Source organism: Amphiura filiformis, chromosome 5, assembly GCF_039555335.1.
Source record: "Amphiura filiformis chromosome 5, Afil_fr2py, whole genome shotgun sequence".
NCBI classification, from domain to species: Eukaryota; Metazoa; Echinodermata; class Ophiuroidea; order Amphilepidida; family Amphiuridae; genus Amphiura; species Amphiura filiformis.
In genome coordinates this window covers 42,854,533-42,874,154 of record NC_092632.1, presented here as the reverse complement: position 1 = coordinate 42,874,154, position 19,622 = coordinate 42,854,533, and the positions used below count along the sequence as shown (strand labels likewise).

The 19,622-nt window shown below is 38.3% G+C and overlaps 1 protein-coding gene across 1 annotated transcript in view; it reads right to left on the bottom strand.

Moving 5' to 3' along the window:
• LOC140152212 (uncharacterized) overlaps positions 1 to 19,622 on the bottom strand; it is a 194,699-nt gene that overhangs the window by 143,701 nt on the left and 31,376 nt on the right. The gene's annotated exons all lie outside the window — the stretch shown is intronic.

Genomic DNA, 19,622 nt, shown 5'->3' with positions numbered 1-19,622 from the left:
CATGTGATTGACTGAATTTATCTCAAGATATATGTCCTTGAAGAGGCACATGATGTTATACCTTGCCTACATGACAAGAACGTAAACATCCCTCTTTTCTTGAACGTGAAACCTAAAAAGTGAGGAATGCTTATATCTCAAATTGCTTATTAACCAGCCAACCACTCCCTTGATGCTGCATGCATCAGCTTCAAAAACACACATGTGACATGAGCAACAGAAATGTGTCACATGTCGTCAATTTTCAATAACAAGTTTTTACATCATTTTCTGCCTGTTTACGAATGCTACATTTTGATGCAAACACCATCAAAAGCGGACATTTGGTTACCAAGTTATGAGCAATTTATCAATGGCTGAAAATAATATAAAACAAAAGAATTTGAACACTGTTTTTGCCAATATCTCAAAAACAATATTAGCAACATGCGACTCATTCCCTTTGATCATGTCACATATTGCATCATTTTGCAGCCAGTCAAGGTAAACGATGCAAAACCTTTTCTTGTTTTTTCCACATTATAAGTCTTTGGCTTCTTTTCTTCAGGCAAGCAGCATAGATTTCTGGCATTTCTGTGGCAAGTTAGAACTATTTGTACTAGGGCATAAAGCTTTTCTGACTAGAAAAATAGCCTTTTGATGCACAAATATCAGCATTACAAAAAATGTAGATAAAACTAAATGATGATTACACATTGAAATTGTTGACAATTGTAGTAATGTTTTTGTATTTTACAAGTCACTCCCATCACAAGACCTTGCTGAGAAATTACCCAGATCTAACATGGCTGCCACTAGAGATCATTTCTGCTCTTTTCAGTTAACTGAAAAAACATTTCCATGTGTGACAAACCAAGATGGCAGACTTACCAAAGAAACCAAGATGGCAGACTTACCAAAGAAACCAAGATGACAGACTTACCAAAGGAACCAGGATGGCAGACTTACTAAAGAAACCAAGATGGCAGACTTACCAAACAAACCAAGATGGCAGACTTACCAAAGAAACCAAGATGGCAGACTTACCAAAGAAACCAAGATGGCAGACTTACCAAAGAAACCAAGATGGCAGACTTACCAAAGAAACCAAGATGGCAGACTTACCAAAGAAACCAAGATGGCAGACTTACCAAAGGAACCAGGATGGCAGACTTACCAAAGAAACCAAGATGGCAGACTTACCAAAGAAACCAAGATGGCAGACTTACCAAAGGAACCAGGATGGCAGACTTACCAAAGAAACCAAGATAACAGACTTACTAAAGAAACCAAGATGGCAAACTTACCAAAGAAACCAAGATGGCAGACTTACCAAAGAAACCAAGATGGCAGACTTACCAAAGGAACCAGGATGGCAGACTTACCAAAGAAACCAAGATAACAGACTTACTAAAGAAACCAAGATGGCAAACTTACCAAAGAAACCAAGATGGCAGACTTACCAAAGAAACCAAGATGGCAGACTTACCAAAGAAACCAAGATGGCAGACTTACCAAAGAAACCAAGATGGCAGACTTACCAAAGAAACCAAGATGGCAGACTTACCAAAGAAACCAAGATGGCAGACTTACCAATGAAACCAAGATGGCAGACTTACCAAAGAAACCAAGATGGCAGACTTACCAAAGGAACCAGGATGGCAGACTTACCAAAGAAACCAAGATAACAGACTTACTAAAGAAACCAAGATGGCAAACTTACCAAAGAAACCAAGATGGCAGACTTACCAAACAAACCAAGATGGCAGACTTACTAAAGAAACCAAGATGGCAAACTTACCAAAGAAACCAAGATGGCAGACTTACCAATGAAACCAAGATGGCAGACTTACCAATGAAACCAAGATAGCAGACTTACTAAAGAAACCAAGACGGCAGACTTACCAAAGGAACCAAGATGGCAGACTTACCAAACAAACCAAGATGGCAGACTTACCAAACAAACCAAGATGACAGACTTACCACAGAAACCAAGATGGCAAACTTACCAAAGAAACCAAGACGGCAGACTTACCAAAGGAACCAAGATGGCAGACTTACCAAACAAACCAAGATGGCAGACTTACCAAACAAACCAAGATGGCAGACTTACCAAACAAACCAAGATGGCAGACTTACCAATGAAACCAAGATGGCAGACTTACCAAACAAACCAAGATGGCAGACTTACATAATCATTACCCACAGAGAAATGCTGATTCATTTATTTTTTACTTTAACCTCTTTTGGGTTCGTAAATCAATAATAAAAAAAAAGTGACACTTGTTGGTGTCACTTGGTGTATGCCTTCCTACATGAGTGCTTCCCTCCCACGCGCCCCTAAAAAGGGCATGTCCTAATCTAATTAGGTGACAGAGTTACACATGCCCACTACACGTGACCCATCATGACGAAGCATTATGCTATAATTAGGCTAAACTAAACATCACTTAATTAGTACCAAATCATCATCCCATAACAGTAGTACGGGTAATGTTCAACATCATTGATGTTTGTTCCCACAGAGTGCTATTTATATATGAAGATGTCACTTTCCTAATTATAATTTTACAAATCCCACTGAATACCTCTCAACAACCCAATTAGCAAATAGCATACACAGACAGAGACCACTTGAATCTTGAATATAAATAGCAAAAAAACTGTTCATATATCTAAGGCAATTTATTTCAAAGATGCATGACCTTCATCATAATATAGTCCCAACTCAGACCATTTGCAATAACAAGAGCAATATGGGTACTTAATTTCCATGGCAACCCACTCAAGCAAAACATACATACTGATTACTTGAAAATAACAGTCTCCCAGTCTGCATGTGCTGAGTGTACACATGTGAAAGATTTTGGTATGTGTGGACACTGTATGCATGACTCCATACAGGCAGATTTAGAGTTATAAGCATACATGCATGCAACTTGCTCAAAAAAGGAATCCATCTCCACCCGAGCATTAGGTGTATAACCCGGGGTCACTCCCATTGTAGCATGTACACCATCCGCGATAATCAACTTTTGAAAAGCACCCTAAACAAGGATTTAACCCTTGGCTAAAACAATACCCTAAACAGGGAGTGCATCAAATTTCATACCCTAAATTTCATTTCCGCGTATTAGCAATTACAATTTTGCTACCCTTTTTCCCAATATTTCATGTTTTTGACACCCTAAACGCGTTACATGCGTATCGATGCTTACCCACGAAAAACTACCCTTTTACGTGTTTTCATTATCGCGGATGGTGTACAGGCCACAATGGGAGTGACCCCGGGTGTATAATGGGCTATTCCATTTAATATCCACACTACCCCTGTGGAAGATGTAGCTGAAGTCTTCCACAGAGGGAGTAAGAGTTTTATTAGAATAGACATATTGGGTAAAACTTCCATTTGTAATACTCACTCCAGTTGGAGACGATATAGGTAAAGCCATAATATAGAGGGAATATGGGTTTCAAAATGATTAACCCGACTAATTACATTTGAGAAACATACTCCCTTTGTGGAAAATATTTCCAAAATCTTGCACAGGGGTAGTGTGGATTTCAAATGGAATAGCCCATTAGGGCAAGGATAGCACATCAGCATTCCATGTATACTAAAACTTGCAAATACTCATCACATAATAGTAGGGATGCCCACTGTCAATACAGTTTCCACTAGAACGATTTTTCATTAACTGTGTGCGTGCACTCACACACGTATTGTCTATGGAGAAACTGATCGATACAAGAAATCCCAGGCCTGTTAAATGTCGTATATACTTGTTTTGATCCAAATGTAGGCCTATATCAGGGTGTTTCAAGAAATTCCTGATTCCACCAGAAAACATTAACCAAACTTTTTCCTGATTGGTCAGTAAATAGAGAGGACCTTCCTTCATGAAGAGATCAACTTTTTTTAATGAAAAATTTAATGAGATGAGACCTACAACAGGTTGAAGTGACACCATTCCGTGCATCAGGTGTTCAAACGCAATTATCTCCGAATTTGGAGTGAATCAGACAAGCAAACTTACATACTCATAAAATTTAACTATTTTTGAAGACAAAATGTGCAGGATGTTAAGAAATTTAAGAATGTTTAAGCCTACCGCGGTCTATCTCAAAACATGCACTTCTCACTACCATGTCCATTTCATATGCTATCCATCATCACTGATCATGGCTTCCATGCACACACAGTGTATTGCTCAATGTAGTAAAGATAACCTTTGAGTTGGAGCAAATTTCTCAAAATTGGTAGTGATTAATGTTACCAAACTTATGCCATGATGAAATATAATAATTTTTGAAGATAAAATGTGCTGACCTTAAAAGATTGAACAATGTTTAAGACTACCGCTATTCATTTGAAATAATGCACTTTTTGTTCATCTCCTCTATGGAGATATTTTCCATGGCGGCCATTTATGATCATGCTTGAGGTTTCATCAAACAAACCATGGGTTTTGAGGTCTTATATTTTTTGTTGTATGTCAACAAAATCGATTAAATTTTCAGGATGCTCTTATTTTCATGTTGTTATAAGCAAATATGATGTTCCAGATAACGCTAGTTAATAAATACATTAAGAAAAAGTACCTTAAAGTTGCACTTTCTGTTAGTATTCCTTTTGGACTTTAACTTTTTAACATGTTCTAGCAGCCCTATATAAAACCGTGACACTCGAAAGGCCATATCTCTGGAATGAAACGTCCGATTAAGATTATTTAAACGCCAAAATGTTTCTTTCATCAATTCCCAGCCAATAAGTTAGGTCTGAATCAATTTAAAAGTACTTCAATTTTTAGTGGACATGCCTAATAATAGCCAGCTTTTCGAAAGAATGAATGTTTTCTTGTTCTTAACCTACACATCATCAAAAACATGTCACAGAATATTTCTAAAAACAATTTATCCTGACCTTGAATGCTTTCTATTTCCACACGAAATATCACTATTGAAAAAAAGAAATCTTTTCAAATTTTTCAAGGAATAATCAGTACAAGCTCTATTTACCCGGACAGAATTAAAATGACAGTTTTTATTTTACTTTTTCAATAACAGTTCATCCTGACCATGAACATCTTCTTTTTCTTAACATTGTCATCAAAAACGTGTCACAAAATATTTCCAAAAAACAGTTTATCCTGACCAAGAATGTTTCTCGTTCCACACGTACACATAACAAATGTGTCATGAAATATCACTATTAATAAAACAAATCAAATATTTCAAGGAATAATCAGCACAAGCTCTATTTACTCAGACAGAATTAAAATTACTGTTTTTATTTTACTTCATCAGTTCATCCTGACCATGAACATTTTCTTGTTCTTAACATACACGTCCCCCCACATCATCAAAAACGTATCACAAAATATCACTATTAGGCCAAATATATTTTTGGTTCTAGTCCAGAGGACTTTATTGCATTGATGAGGGGAGAAGTGGGGTTTTCTTCTTCTTCTTCTTCTTCTTCAATGTAAAATTAATCTTCAATGTAAGCATAAAATAATTTGTTAGTAGTTTTTGGTCTTTTCCAATAGTGCTTGAGGAAAACCATAAGGCCCTTTTTCTTTCTTTTTTTTCAAATGTGGGATAATTTCTGAGAGATAAACCCCTTGAGTATCACAAACAGAGTTGAAAGTGATTCATTTTCTCTCAGCTTTTTTTTGAAAAATCTTTTTTTTAATCTAGCAAGAACCAACATTTTTATACAGCCTTAGTAAGCTTTTAAATTATTTCCAGGAAAAATCAGCAAATATATATTGCACAAATGTTCTTACTCAAGGGAAACGCCACCTTGTCCTGATTTTGCATCAAGGCAAGGATATCCACAATTAGTTTTTTGTATAGTGTAGTTGTAATCTACAAGTTGTAATAAGCTGAAGTCAGCTAAAAACACAAAACTGACCTAATTTTGTGTTATTTTCAAACTGTTATTTTGTTCAGCAATTAAGTTAGCAATTAGTACACATGCCGGGTACACATGCCAGAATACATGTGTTGGCCCACACCTTTGTATCTTCAAAGTTTTGATGCAGAGTAAACGTACCAGTGATTCCAATAATCATTCTGTATTTTTGTCCCATTCTTTCCTTTAGAACTGCAAGATTATCTTACTTTAAATAAGGAAAAGTTGTATACAAGTGAGTTTGTTTGTGACCCGGGGGAGTACTCAAGTTCGGTTTGGGTAGGGGTGTGCCACTCAGAATTTGAAAGTGCACCCATATCAATATACCAAAATTCACTGACATTTTGGCCAAATTCAACACAAATTGTATTCATTTTTACAACTTTTCCAACAACTTTTGGGGAAAACTTACAGTGAGGCAAAATTGGGCTATTTTCCACAAAAAAGAGAAAATTTTGAAAAAAGGTTCCAACTATATGCCAAAATTACCAAGCACCATTTCCACTTCCCCCGCATTTTTTGATTGTTTAATAGTCTTTTACGTTAAAAGACAAAACTTATGCAGGAGTGCTGCCTATTTGGTATATTGATCACTCAGACTTAATTAATTTCCCTTTAGTAGGTGCGTGGGTTTCAGCTTTTATTCATCATTCAAAAGGATCCATTTATTGATTAGTAATTAACTGAAAATCACTTTGTAATGAATAAGCAAGAATATCTTGTACATGTATTTACATGTAATCATCATACATAATTTGTACTGAGACTGAGAAAACAAGTTGAATAATGTTTAAAAAAAAGTTAAACACACTCAAAGAAGTTGTTTTAACATAAAAATATTATGGGGTTATAACACTGAGAGATGGTATTTGAGAACTGCATGCAAATCCACAGCCCTATGTCAATCCTTCTGAATGCTTCGGAGCATTAAATTGAGATATCAGAGCAGTAAAAACAAGTTTTCATATTGCCGGATCTGGATAAGAGAGGTTGGACTGTTAAAGAACACCAAAAATATGAAGTATGGTGTAAACACAGTAATAGAAATGAGCAAAAAAAAATAACCCCACAACATGACAGTCTAAACCAGTCACTGTAAAATTAATAATCAATATACACCCACTGGGAGCAAAATTGTCTCCATAAGGTGACCATAATTGGCTCCATCCTGATGGCTTCACAGCTTCCCCCTGCATACCCAATGGAACCACACACACCATAAAAACACAAGCAACTCCATATGGTAGACCCTGAAGACCTTCAAATTACTTTGCCCTTTGGTGCATTTTTCCTTATGGAGCATTTGGTTTAAGTCTCCACAAGGAAAATATCTCCATAAGATTATTCCTAAACCCATAACTGGCTCCACATGCAGGCATTACATGTGTAGGTGTAATTCCATTCCATTCACACACAAGGAAAAAATCATCTCCATAAGGTTGCTCCTAAACCCATAACTGACTCCACAGGACATTAGGTGTAAGACCATTCCATTCACAAACTTGTTAAGAGGTTGAACGCTGCATTTTTTAGTACAAAGGTCCCACTTGGCATGGATGTTCCTTGAGGCAAGAGAAAAGATTCATCCAAAGAGACACTCTGTCTCTATGCATAAAACCCCTAATTAGCATAAATTATGCTAATTAGCACCCAAAATATGGTATTTTCTAATTTTTAGCCCATTTCACTTAAAAGCAGGTGAAAACAGTTGAATTTGGATTAATTTAGGATAAGGAATCAATTTTGGGGGTTGTTTTGGGAATATGTGTCCATTCTGACCCCCAAATCCAAGATGGCAGCTGGCATCATCTTTAAAATACACGCTTTTACAACTTTTGAATCATACTGGCTACCAACTGTGATATATCAATTTATACTAATTTGGGGCTGTAGAGCTCATTTCCGGCATTAATTTGATTAAAGAAGTTAATTTAAAGGTGTATTTATTTGCTATACAGGGCGAGTCAGACAAAAACTGCTCTCAATCATTCCTGATTTTGTACCTTCAAAACATGCGTGGTAAATGACACACTGGTTTATGGTATTACATTAAACAAATTGAACTAGTACCATATCAGTATGACTTTGGGGTCATGGTAGGAGCGTCCGAACCAATAGTTCACGCGCCCCTGGATAACCAACCAATCCTGCCACCACCAATCGCAACTTATCATCTAGAAGCTTTCCATCATGCCCAGAATCGCCAAAGGAAGTCCAAGCAGTCCTTTTCTAATGCCTGCTTTGACAGTTACATCACTGAATGTCAAAGGATTCTCTACCGCCAAGCAAAATATCATCAGCGGATTGTGCAACAATCTCCACTGTGATGTCCTGTGCCTACAGGAAACTCATAAAGGAGCGACTAACCACCGCCCAACCATACCAGGTATATGGTCCTTGCCGTTGAGAGACCACGTCGTCAATACGGGAGTGCGATATTTGTGAATGAAGTTATTGTGATTGAAGCCACTATGATGTCTGATGACAACAACATTGAAGTTCTCACTGTTGAGCTCAGTAATGTAACAATAACATCAATCTATAAGCCACCAGCAGAAGACTTCAAGCTCCCTCTCTTCACTTCTAACACTGACACCAAGCCATGTATCTTCATCGGCGATTTCAACAGCCACAGCACTCAATGTGGTTACAAAGAAACCAACAACGATGGAGCTGCAGTGGAGGAATGGATAGACAAACACCAGCTGGGCCTTATTCATGATTCCAAACTTCCTCCTTCGTTCCATAGTACCCGTTGGAAGAGAGGATACAACCCTGATCTAGCTATTGTCACTAACAATATCTCTGACATGTGTAAGAAGATTGTATTGGATCCAGTTCCCCAAACACAACACCGGCCAATTGGTATCCACGTTAACATCGTAATCTCACCAAACATAGTGCCTTTTCAGCGACGCTTCAATTACAAGAAAGCAGACTGGAACGGATTCACAAAAGAGCTTGACCAGAAGGTGAAGAGAATTACTCCAACTCCAGACAACTATGACACCTTTGCCCAACTAGTTTCCAAGACTGCTCGTAGACATATACCAAGAGGCTGCAGGGTGGAATACATACCAGGCCTTTTCAAGGAATGTGCAGAAGAATACCAAGAGTATGTAACCATGTTTAAAGCTGACCCTTTCGTCGAGGAAACAACAGGTGCGACAGTTATGGAATCCATCTCCAAAGAGCGTAATAAGACCTGGCATACCCTCATAGAGTCAGCAGACATGACCCGCAACAGCAAGAAGGCATGGTCCACCATCCGCAAACTTCATGGTGACCCTACAACAGCCCCACTGCAGCCCAAAGTCACACCCAACCAGGTTGCCCACCAACTGCTCCTGAATGGAAGAAGTGGCAAGAAACATAAGACCAAATTAGACCGCAAGAAATACAGCGGAGACCCCGGCTTCACCAAGCTCTTTACTATGCAGGAGCTGGAAGCAGGAATCGCCAAACTCCAACCAGGGAAAGCAATTGACCTTGACAACATCGCAACTGAGCAGCTGAAGAACTTTGGCAAAGAAATGGCTCTTACAGCTCTACAACACCTGTCGTCGCAGCCACAGACTCCCTAAGATCTGAAAGAAGTCTCACATCATCGGTCTGCTGAGGCCAGGGAAATATCCATCCATTCCCAAAGAGTTATCGACCAATATCGCTTCTCAGCCATACCTACAAGCTATTCGAATGCCTCCTGCTCAACAGACTGGCACCTGTGGTGGGACGAGCAACTCATCCCAGAACAAGCAGGTTTCCGTCCTGGCAAATCAACAACAAGCCCAAGTTCTCAACCTTACCTAGCACATTGAGGATAGATTTGAGGATGGATTGGTAACCGGAGTTGTTTTCGTCGACCTCTCAGCAGCTTACGATACCGTCAATCATATATGTCTCCTCAGCAAAATCCTGGAGCTAACCAAAGATATCCACCACCTGACGGAGCTCATCGAATGCATGCTTGACAACAGGATGTTCTTTGTTCAGCTTGGAGACAAGAAGAGCCGGTGGCGAAGACCCAGGAACGGACTACCCAAAGGCAGTGTTCTCGCACCTCTCCTGTTCTATATATACACCTATGATCAACCGAGAAGTGAAGACACCCAACGCTTCATATATGCAGACGATCTTGGCATCAGTGCACAACACACCGACTTCACTGTTGTGGAACAGAGACTCTCCAAAGCCCTGGATGAGCTCACGCCATACTATGAGGAAAACTACCTCCGTGCCAACCCATCCAAGACACAGGTGTGTGCTTTCCACCTCCGCAACCGTGAAGCTAAACGTCAACTGAAAGTGACCTGGTCTGGAACCACACTAGAGCACTGAAACACCCGTATATCTGGGAGTCACTCTCGACCGTACACTCTCATACAAGAGCCACATTGAGAAGACAAGGAGCAAAGTTTGTTCACGAAACAACATTTTGAACAAGCTCACTGGATCTAGATGGGGAGCCCGACCAGACACTCTCAGATCTCTAGCCTTGGCTTTATGCTACTCTAGTGCTGAATATAATATGCCTGCCCAGTGTGGGAAGATCAACTCATGCCAAGAAGGTGGACCCAGCACTCAACTCATGCTGTCGACTTATCACTGGATGCCTCCGATCAACACCAACGGAGAGTCTCTACACCTTAGCTGCTATAGCCCCTCCAGATGTACGCAGACAAGTGACCAGCATGCAAGAGCGTGAGCGTCAGACCACTGATATGAACACCCCATGTCCAACCAGACTGCTGCACCCAAACGCCTTAGATCCAGAGGAAGCTTCCTAAGCAAAGTTCATCCTCTTGGGACAGTCTCCAAGGAAGCGGAAAGACTCACCATGTGGAAAGAGAGATCTCCCAATTCACCAGATATGGGACTACAACCCTGTGAGCAGCTACCACCTGGAGCTGATTCCACATGGCCTGAGTGGCGGTGTCTCAACAGACTAAGATCAGGGGTCGGAAGGTGCAAGGTCGCTTTGCAGAAATGGGGATACCTGCCAGAAGGACAAAACACTACCTGTGAGTGTGGCAACGGTTCAACAGACTATGGAACACCTGTTGGTCTGTCCACAGATGGGGCAACATTGCCCACATGAGGACCTAGCTGAATTCAACGATTCTGCTCGTCACTCAAGTCAGCTATTGGCTCAAGGCGCATTTGACCCCTGCGCTTGGACACGCTAAGAAGAAGTATGACTGCATAGTCCAATAAAAAGTAACTATTTCAAGTTCAAAGGTCCACTTTTAGGAACTGAACATGACTGCGTGTGTGCAGATTAAGCGGCCATTTTGGATTGTCAAAATGGCCGCCATATTGGTATTTAAAAAATGGTAAACATTGGTTTTCATTACAAGTGAATCCTAGACTTCAAAAAAAGCAAAATATAGAAAATCCCCACAATTGCCAACGACCAAAATTTTGGTGGCGCACTGAACCAAACTATATATTCAAACATAAGTTTGATGTTCATCCATCTACAATATTGTCAAAGACTGGTACATTGGAATTTACATTTAAAAAACCACTGTGCCCTTTTCAAAATGACTTCCTATCTTATAAACAGTGCCAGAAATGAGTTTCCCACCCCCATGTTAGTATTAATTGATATGCCACACAAGTCTGTAGCTCGATTGGTTCAAAAGTTGTAAAAGCACATAGTGTAGAGATGGCGGCCCGCGGCCATCTTGGAGTTGGGGGTCAGAATGGCCACATATTCCCAAAATTATCCCTAAAATTAATTCCTTATCCTAAATCAATCCAAATTCAACTGTTTACACATGTTTTAAGTGAAATGGGCTAAAAGTTAGAAAATACCATAGTTTGGGTGATGATTAGAATAATTTATGCTAATTAGGGGGTGTTATGCATAGATACAGAGTGTCTCTTTGGATGAATCTTTTCCTTTTGCCCCAAGGAACATTCATGCCAAGTGGGACCTTTGTACTAAAAAATGCAGCGTTCGCCCCATTTTCACCCCTTAACAAGTCTACTATTAAACATTGTGTATTTCCAGCATTGTCTTGTGACTCCACAGGGAAAAAATAATCTCCATAAGGTTGCTCCTAAACCCATAACTGACTCCACAGGGCATTAGGTGTAAGACCATTCCATTCATACACACCTTTCAACATTGTGTATTTCCAGTGTTATTTTGTATCTCCACAGGGAAAATCATCTCCATAAGGTTGTTCCTAAACCCATAACTGGCTCCACATGTCATTAGGTGTAAGACCATTCACACATAACTTTCAAAATCACAAATAACACTTAATAGTACTATTAGACTGTAACTAATGAAAATGAAAATTTAAATTTGTTCACCATTGGGCTATTCCATTTAAAATCAACATTCCCTCTGTGGAAGATATTGGAAAGTGGGAGTATGAATTTCAAATGTAATCAGCACATTAAGCAGCTCCATTTGAATTTCGTACATCCGCTGAGAAAAATTCAACCTGAATCTTCCACAGAGGGAGGGGGAGTTTCAAATAGAGCTGCCTAATGTGCTCATTCCATTTGAAATGCATACTCCCCCTGTGGAAGATATTTCCAAAATCCTCCTCAGGGGTAGTGTGGATTTTAAATGGAATAGCCCAAATTTGTTCTTAAATACTTCTGTTTTATATAAGTTGCTCCATCAAATGCTTATAGGCATACTTTTACTGTACAATTTCATATAATTATTTGCTCATTAAATGAATCACCATGTTTTTGTTTTAAATTGTTGGCTACAATTCCGCATATTGTCCTTGTTTTTGTTTAAATTGTGTAATTTATTTGTTAAAGGGGGTGTAACATCTACAGGATCTGCTTTTAATTGTACCTTCATCATTTTTGTATTTTAAAAATATTTTATCATTTGTTGTTCATTTTTAATGGAAAATAATAAATTTGATTGATTGATAAAATGAATTCCCTAAAAAAACATGAAATATGATAACATTGTAAAATGATAATAATGATACTAGTCTATAATAAGATGCATTCCCTGGTCATAAGAGCTTTTCACAAAAAATCTACATTGTATTCCGATATCCAAACACATACTTTCAGAGATTTTATTTCAAAAAAAGACATTTATGCATAACATCATTCCACGCAACACTGAGTGCTGAGTTTTTATTGGAAAAATGTATTGCATTATGACATTAAACAAGTACAAACACGCATGACGCAGTGCACTGGGTTGACCACACAATCATCCACAGAGTCTAATAATACTGCTAGCATAAAACCTGCACCTGCCTCTCAATGGCCTCTTTGGCAGACTTGAGTCAATTGAAAAGAGTGACATTAAACCAACAAATCACTTTCCTTTTATTAAATTGTATGCATATTAGTGTCTCTATAATACCTTCCTTGGTAGCAAATTCAAATGCCTCTTAATCAGTAGCACTGTATCAACCCGAGCACAGATGCTTCTTAAATTGAACCTGCTTCCTAGTACTTCATCGCATGATATCATTTCTCTAAGAGAGGCATTAACCTACTTATTCAAGTCTTAAATTTACATATAGGTGTAAAAATTTGGAAGATGGGTCCGACTATAATTGTATGTGCGTAACAAGCATGCAAATTCAGGGACGTAAATGGACATGGACAAATTAAATGTACAACCTTGCCGACCCAACATATTCATCACATTGACGGGACAATACTATTACTTAGTTGCCATGGCAACTTCTCAGGGGAAATAGGCATAACGAAAGGTATCTTAGTAATAATACTTGTAAGTTGAGGGAGCGAGTGTGTGTGTGTGAGAGAGAGAGAGAGAATGCAGTAATGTAGTACATTGTGAGGAGCTTGCAACGTTATCACGAAATAGCACTCTCCTTTATAAATAATATCTGAAGATGTATTGCTACGGATATGCGGATATCGGGTGCTTCGTATCATATAAACTTGTTAACCGCACTTTGATTTATCATTACGGTGCAAAACAAGATGATAGGATGTACTAATGCACTGTGAGTGTTTCCTGAACATGAGGCATAACTGTACTAACTCTGCTAAGATCTACAGGCAAAAAAGGGGGATATATAAATTCTCGAAACAAGTCAAAAATACACTGAAAAAAATCATCCGCGAATGCACCATGAAGGTTAATAAGATGCTAACGATAATATTTTTTGATACAATTGGAAGGGAGATACAAAAAGATTGACTTATTTCTATGCCTTAGCAAGACAAAGACATGGACACAAACAAGATGAAGTAAGACATATAAATAGAATGACTGTCCATCTTGTGACTCAAATGTCAAGGCTCACATTGTCACCATGTATTTTTTATGTGAACATTCTTATACTATAATCCTCCTTTTAAAAAAATGTCAATCAGACTGCTTACTTTTGACAGGGGGTGCAGCTCGAGTTGCTGTGGGGGAGGGGGTGCAACGAGTTGCTGAACCCATACTGATTACTGGGGCTAATTTAACCAAAAATAGGGACCTGTATTAACAGATTTTCGTATCCTCCATATTTGTGTCAATTTTACGATTAAGCATCATTAATTTGATCTTATGCGCTAGTTTGTATTGTTTGAATGTTTCTATGTTCAAGTGTATCATGTGTAAGCCTCTTCCCTTGTTTGTATTAATTTTACACTTATAGCCTCTTAATTCTGTGCCATTTCACACAAAAAACAGGATTTATGTTAAGGTCAATTTAATATGTTTTACGAAACATTTTCAAAGGAGACCCATGTCAAAGTATCTGTTCTTTCAAACATAGACTATGGGAAAAACCTTCGATTTGAGCAGAACAGCCCTGTATGCCTTTCCTATGTGAGTACCCTCCCCCCACTGTGGCTCTTACTCTATGTATGTAAAGTTACCCATAAATGTGATTGTTTAATTTAAAGGCAAACATTAACACTTGCCCAGGTTGCAATTATACTTCTCTTAAAATTTGAACAAAATTAAGAAACTGATTTATCACTGCACACTAATATTGTACAAAATTAAATGGAACTTACGCCCGCTGTAAGTAGGGTAAATCTAAGGCGGGCGTATCATGCTTAATATCATGCTCCTAATCCTTATTACACCTTGAGGCCCAATATACATCTGCAATATGCACTTACTGGTTAGCTTTTTAAGGTGCTACTGACCCCATGGCCATTCAGAAAAGCTTTTTTGACATTTCCATGACGACTCCGCTTATTAAGCAAAGTAAGCTGCTTATGGTTTCTCAGATAGTGCAGGGTCTTTTATCAAATCTGACAGTATGTAGCTGGCAAAATATGAGTTATGATATTTAAAAATGCAATTGTTACAAAAATGTTATTATTTGTTTGTGAGAGATTGCTTTTCTAAATCAAATATGTACTGAATTATTTGTTTTTCATACTTTTCCCTGCATCACAAGAACCATACATGTGCTACTTTGAATTTCACAGAGATGCCACTCAGTTTCACTCAAAAAACCTGAAGCTGATGAGAAAAACCTAAACAAGCATGTGAATTCAGGTCAAAACGGGCCGAAAATAAATAAAAACGCCGACATTTGGACTCACAAAAAACCTTAATTCAGGCTAAAACCTGAAAAGTAGATAAAACCTGAAAAGTGGCATCTTTGATTTAAAACATATATGATTGAATCAGCGATGCCTTATAGCCAAAGATTTTTTACACCCAGTCAAACTTGTTACTAATTAGATACAAAAAGTATAGTGACCTAAATACGAATGCTAATCCTTAGGGTATGATGACATGTTATAAATGCACTTACACCATGTCAAATACCCTGCCTGTCCCTTACTTCTGTCACCATTAGGGGATCTACTACACACCTAAACCATTGGGGCTATTCTAGTTGAAATCTATATACCCCCTATGGAAGATATGACCTTAATCTCACAGAGGGATGAAGATTTCAAATGGAGTCACCCATTTAGGTACCTCCATTTGACATTCACACTCCCTGTGTAGAATATTAAAGTCAGGTCATCCACTGAGGGTGTATGGATTTCACCTGGAATAGCCCATTAGGGGATCTGCTACACACCTGAGGCTGTTCCAGTTGAAATACATACCCCCTATGGAAGATATGACCTTAATCTCTCACAGAAGGGATGAAGATTTCAAATGGAGTCGCCCATTTAGGTACCTCCATTTGAAATTCACACTCCCTGTGTAGAATGTTAAAGTCAGGTCATCCACTGAGGGTGTATAGATTTCACCTGGAATTGCCCATTAGGGGATCTGCTACACACCTCAACCATTGAGGTTGATTGAGGTTGTTCCAGTTGAAATACATACCCCCCATGGAAGATATGACCTTAATCTCTCACAGAAGGGATGAAGATTTCAAATGGAGTCGCCCATTTAGGTACCTCCATTTGAAATTCACACTCCCTGTGTAGAATGTTAAAGTCAGGTCATCCACTGAGGGTGTATAGATTTCACCTGGAATTGCCCATTAGGGGATCTGCTACACACCTCAACCATTGAGGTTGATTGAGGTTGTTCCAGTTGAAATACATACCCCCCATGGAAGATATGACCTTAATCTCTCACAGAAGGGATGAAGATTTCAAATGGAGTCACCCATTTAGGTACATCCATTTGAAATTCACACTCCCTGTATGGGAGATTAAGGTCAGGTCTTCCATAGGGGGTGTATGGATATTACCTGGAATAGCCCCTTATTTCCTAGCTGTCTATTTTAAACCAATGTCATGTTTTAGAGACCTGTTTAATATTTTCTTCCTAACCTTACGAAATGCAAGCAACAAAAATGTTTGCGGCAACGTCCTTGTAGATGTGTGCAGCACGCATGCAAGGACGCGTACTCTGTGGCTATGAACCGCTGTATTCAGTGTTTTTAATATAACAGAGTTGTCAGTTGTGAGGTACAAATTACAAACAGGCAAAACAATTTACTACTTTTGTACCAAATATAAGGAAATTTAAATGAAAAAAAGGCAAAAAAAACAACAAAAACAAAAACCAGATTTTTGGGTCGGTCAGAAAAGGGCAACACAAACTTTTCTTTTTTGGGCCTAAAGAGAAAAGGCATTATCATGATAATAACCCCTAATTAAGTATATTAGAAGACCTAATTTGCCTTTACATGTATTTGCAACTGACATCAAATGACAATTTGGCAGCAAACTACATACAATTAAAATTATTAATATATATAATTTCAGAAGTTTGTGAAAGTCCTGGTCCCTATTTTACTATTTTTGAGTTTGAAATGTGTCCTTTGTATCTATAGACCTGCATGAGCATTTCAGTACTGCTTGTATAGGCATAATTTGTTAGTTTTCAGATCTACTGATCTCCTGAAATCTAAGACCATTGGTGTGAAAGTTTTTTTAAACATCTACATTGCTACAATAATGCTTGTGTATTTTAAATGTCTTAGTATTATATAGAACAATGTGTGTTATGGGACCATCAGCATTACAAAAATCTGGATGGTACACATTTTACTTTCTCTAAACAGATTTACAATAAATAAACAGCCATCGTGATAATTTTCTGCTTTTTCCATCCCCTTCTCCTTTGAAGACCCAAGAAAACATCACAGGTTATTTGCAGTATGAATGTGGTACTCCAAAATAATATAATATATATAGAAGAAAATCCATCAGACTTCATTAAGTATTGAAAAACAATTTTCCATAGAAAATATTGTGCGTCACCATAGCAACAACAATTAATGTCAAACGTGCATGGCAAAATTAAAATAATAATAATAATAATGGGTAGATGCAACAGAGATTTCACGGTGCAGGGCGAAGAGAGCCACCAATGCAAATTAAATGGCAACACTGCAGTGCAAATGACAGTGTACCTATATTGAGGCAATTTCTTGGGTTTACATGATGAGCTATTATATTTGAACTAATTTACATCACAATGCAGTCCATAGTGACCCAGTACCAAGAAGATGAAAGAGATGACGATGCAGATGATGAAGCAAACTATGAAAGTGATGATGAAGAAGTTGAAGATGATGATTAAGTTGGAGTTAAAGATGAAGATGAAGATGATGAAGATAACAATGATGAAGATGAAGATGAAGATGAAAATGATGAAGAGGATGAGGATGATGAGGAGGATGAGGATGAGGATGAGGATGAGGTTGAGGATGAGGATGAAGATGACGATGACGATGAAGATGAAGATGCAGATGGTGAAGATGAAGAAGGAGATGAAGATGAAGATGGGGATGAGGATGAAGATGAAGAAGGAGATGAAGATGATGAAGATGAAGATGAATGAAGATGAAGATGAAGATGAAGATGAAGATGGAGATGGAGAGGATGAGGATGAGGATGAGGATGAGGATGAGGATGATGATGATGATGATGATGATGATGATGATGATGATGATGATGATGATGATGATGATGATGATGATGATGATGATGAGGATGAGGATGAGGATGAAGATGAAGATGAAGATGAAGATGAAGATGAAGATGAAGATGAAGATGAAGATGAAGATGCAGATGCAGATGAAGATGAAGATGAAGATGAAGATGAAGATGCAGATGAAGATGAAGATGAAGAAGGAGATGAAGATGATGATGATGAAGATAAAGATGAGGAGGAGGAGGATGAGGATGGAGATGGAGATGGGGATGTGGATGGGGATAAGGATGGTCATGAGGATGAGGATGGAGATAGAGATAGAGAAGGAGATGGAGATGGAGATGGAGATAAAGATGAAGATGAAGATGAAGATGAGGACAATGAAGATGAAGTAGAAGACACAAATGATGAAGAAGAGGACGAAGATCAAAACTATAGTTGGATTTTGCTCCGAAAATCAAGTTCAATTATTCAAAAATCAAGTCAAGGGGGCAATTATTGATAATTACCCCCTTTGGCAAATTTCACTCCCACCTCGCCAGACACACCCCAATGATAAACCACATGTGGATAAACCAACTACGCCTATGTTATAATGTTATTATGAAACCTGTCACTATGGTCACACTTTCCACATCCTGTTGACAGCTCTATCAAAAGAGGATCAGCAGGAGATAATTGGAGTGATTAGCAGTATTTGATTTATTCCTTTTACGTAGAAAACCTGGAACTACCATGATGTTTAACACAGCAAATCCCAGGGAGTTGCAACAACCCCCTCAAAGTTAATGCTACAATATTTGCCTCAGTGGATGATTAATGCTATTGTGATTGAAGCAGCATTCGAAATAAGCCTTATCGCAGTGCAATTTGCACCCCAAAATTTGCCTGTTGGGATACAACTTTAAAAGTGTGGTGCAAAATTATGATACGACTTAATGTGTCGAGTGATACTACACTTCAAATTGCTCTTTATCAGATGAAATTGCACAACTTTCAAAATGGGGTGGAAAGTGCACCCCGAGGTAAAAAAAAAAATAATAATTTGAAGACTGGATCGAAGCCTATCAAGAAATTTAATTAAGTATCATGACGTATAACACAGAAAATCCAGGGGGTTGCAATAACCAATAACCCCCTTAAAGTTATTGTTATTGCCTCAGTGGGGTAATTGTTAATGAATTGTGATTGAAGCCTTGCAAGTAATGTCAAGAAGCATCATGACATCAAAGGTACAGTTTAAATCTGGTCAACAACACTCACTTTTTGAACCAAATATTTCACAGAAACCATGACATTTATTTGCCTCATAATGATTAATGAATTGTGATTGAAGCCTTGCAAGTAATGTCATGAACCAAATATTTCACAGAAACCATGATGTTTATCATATGA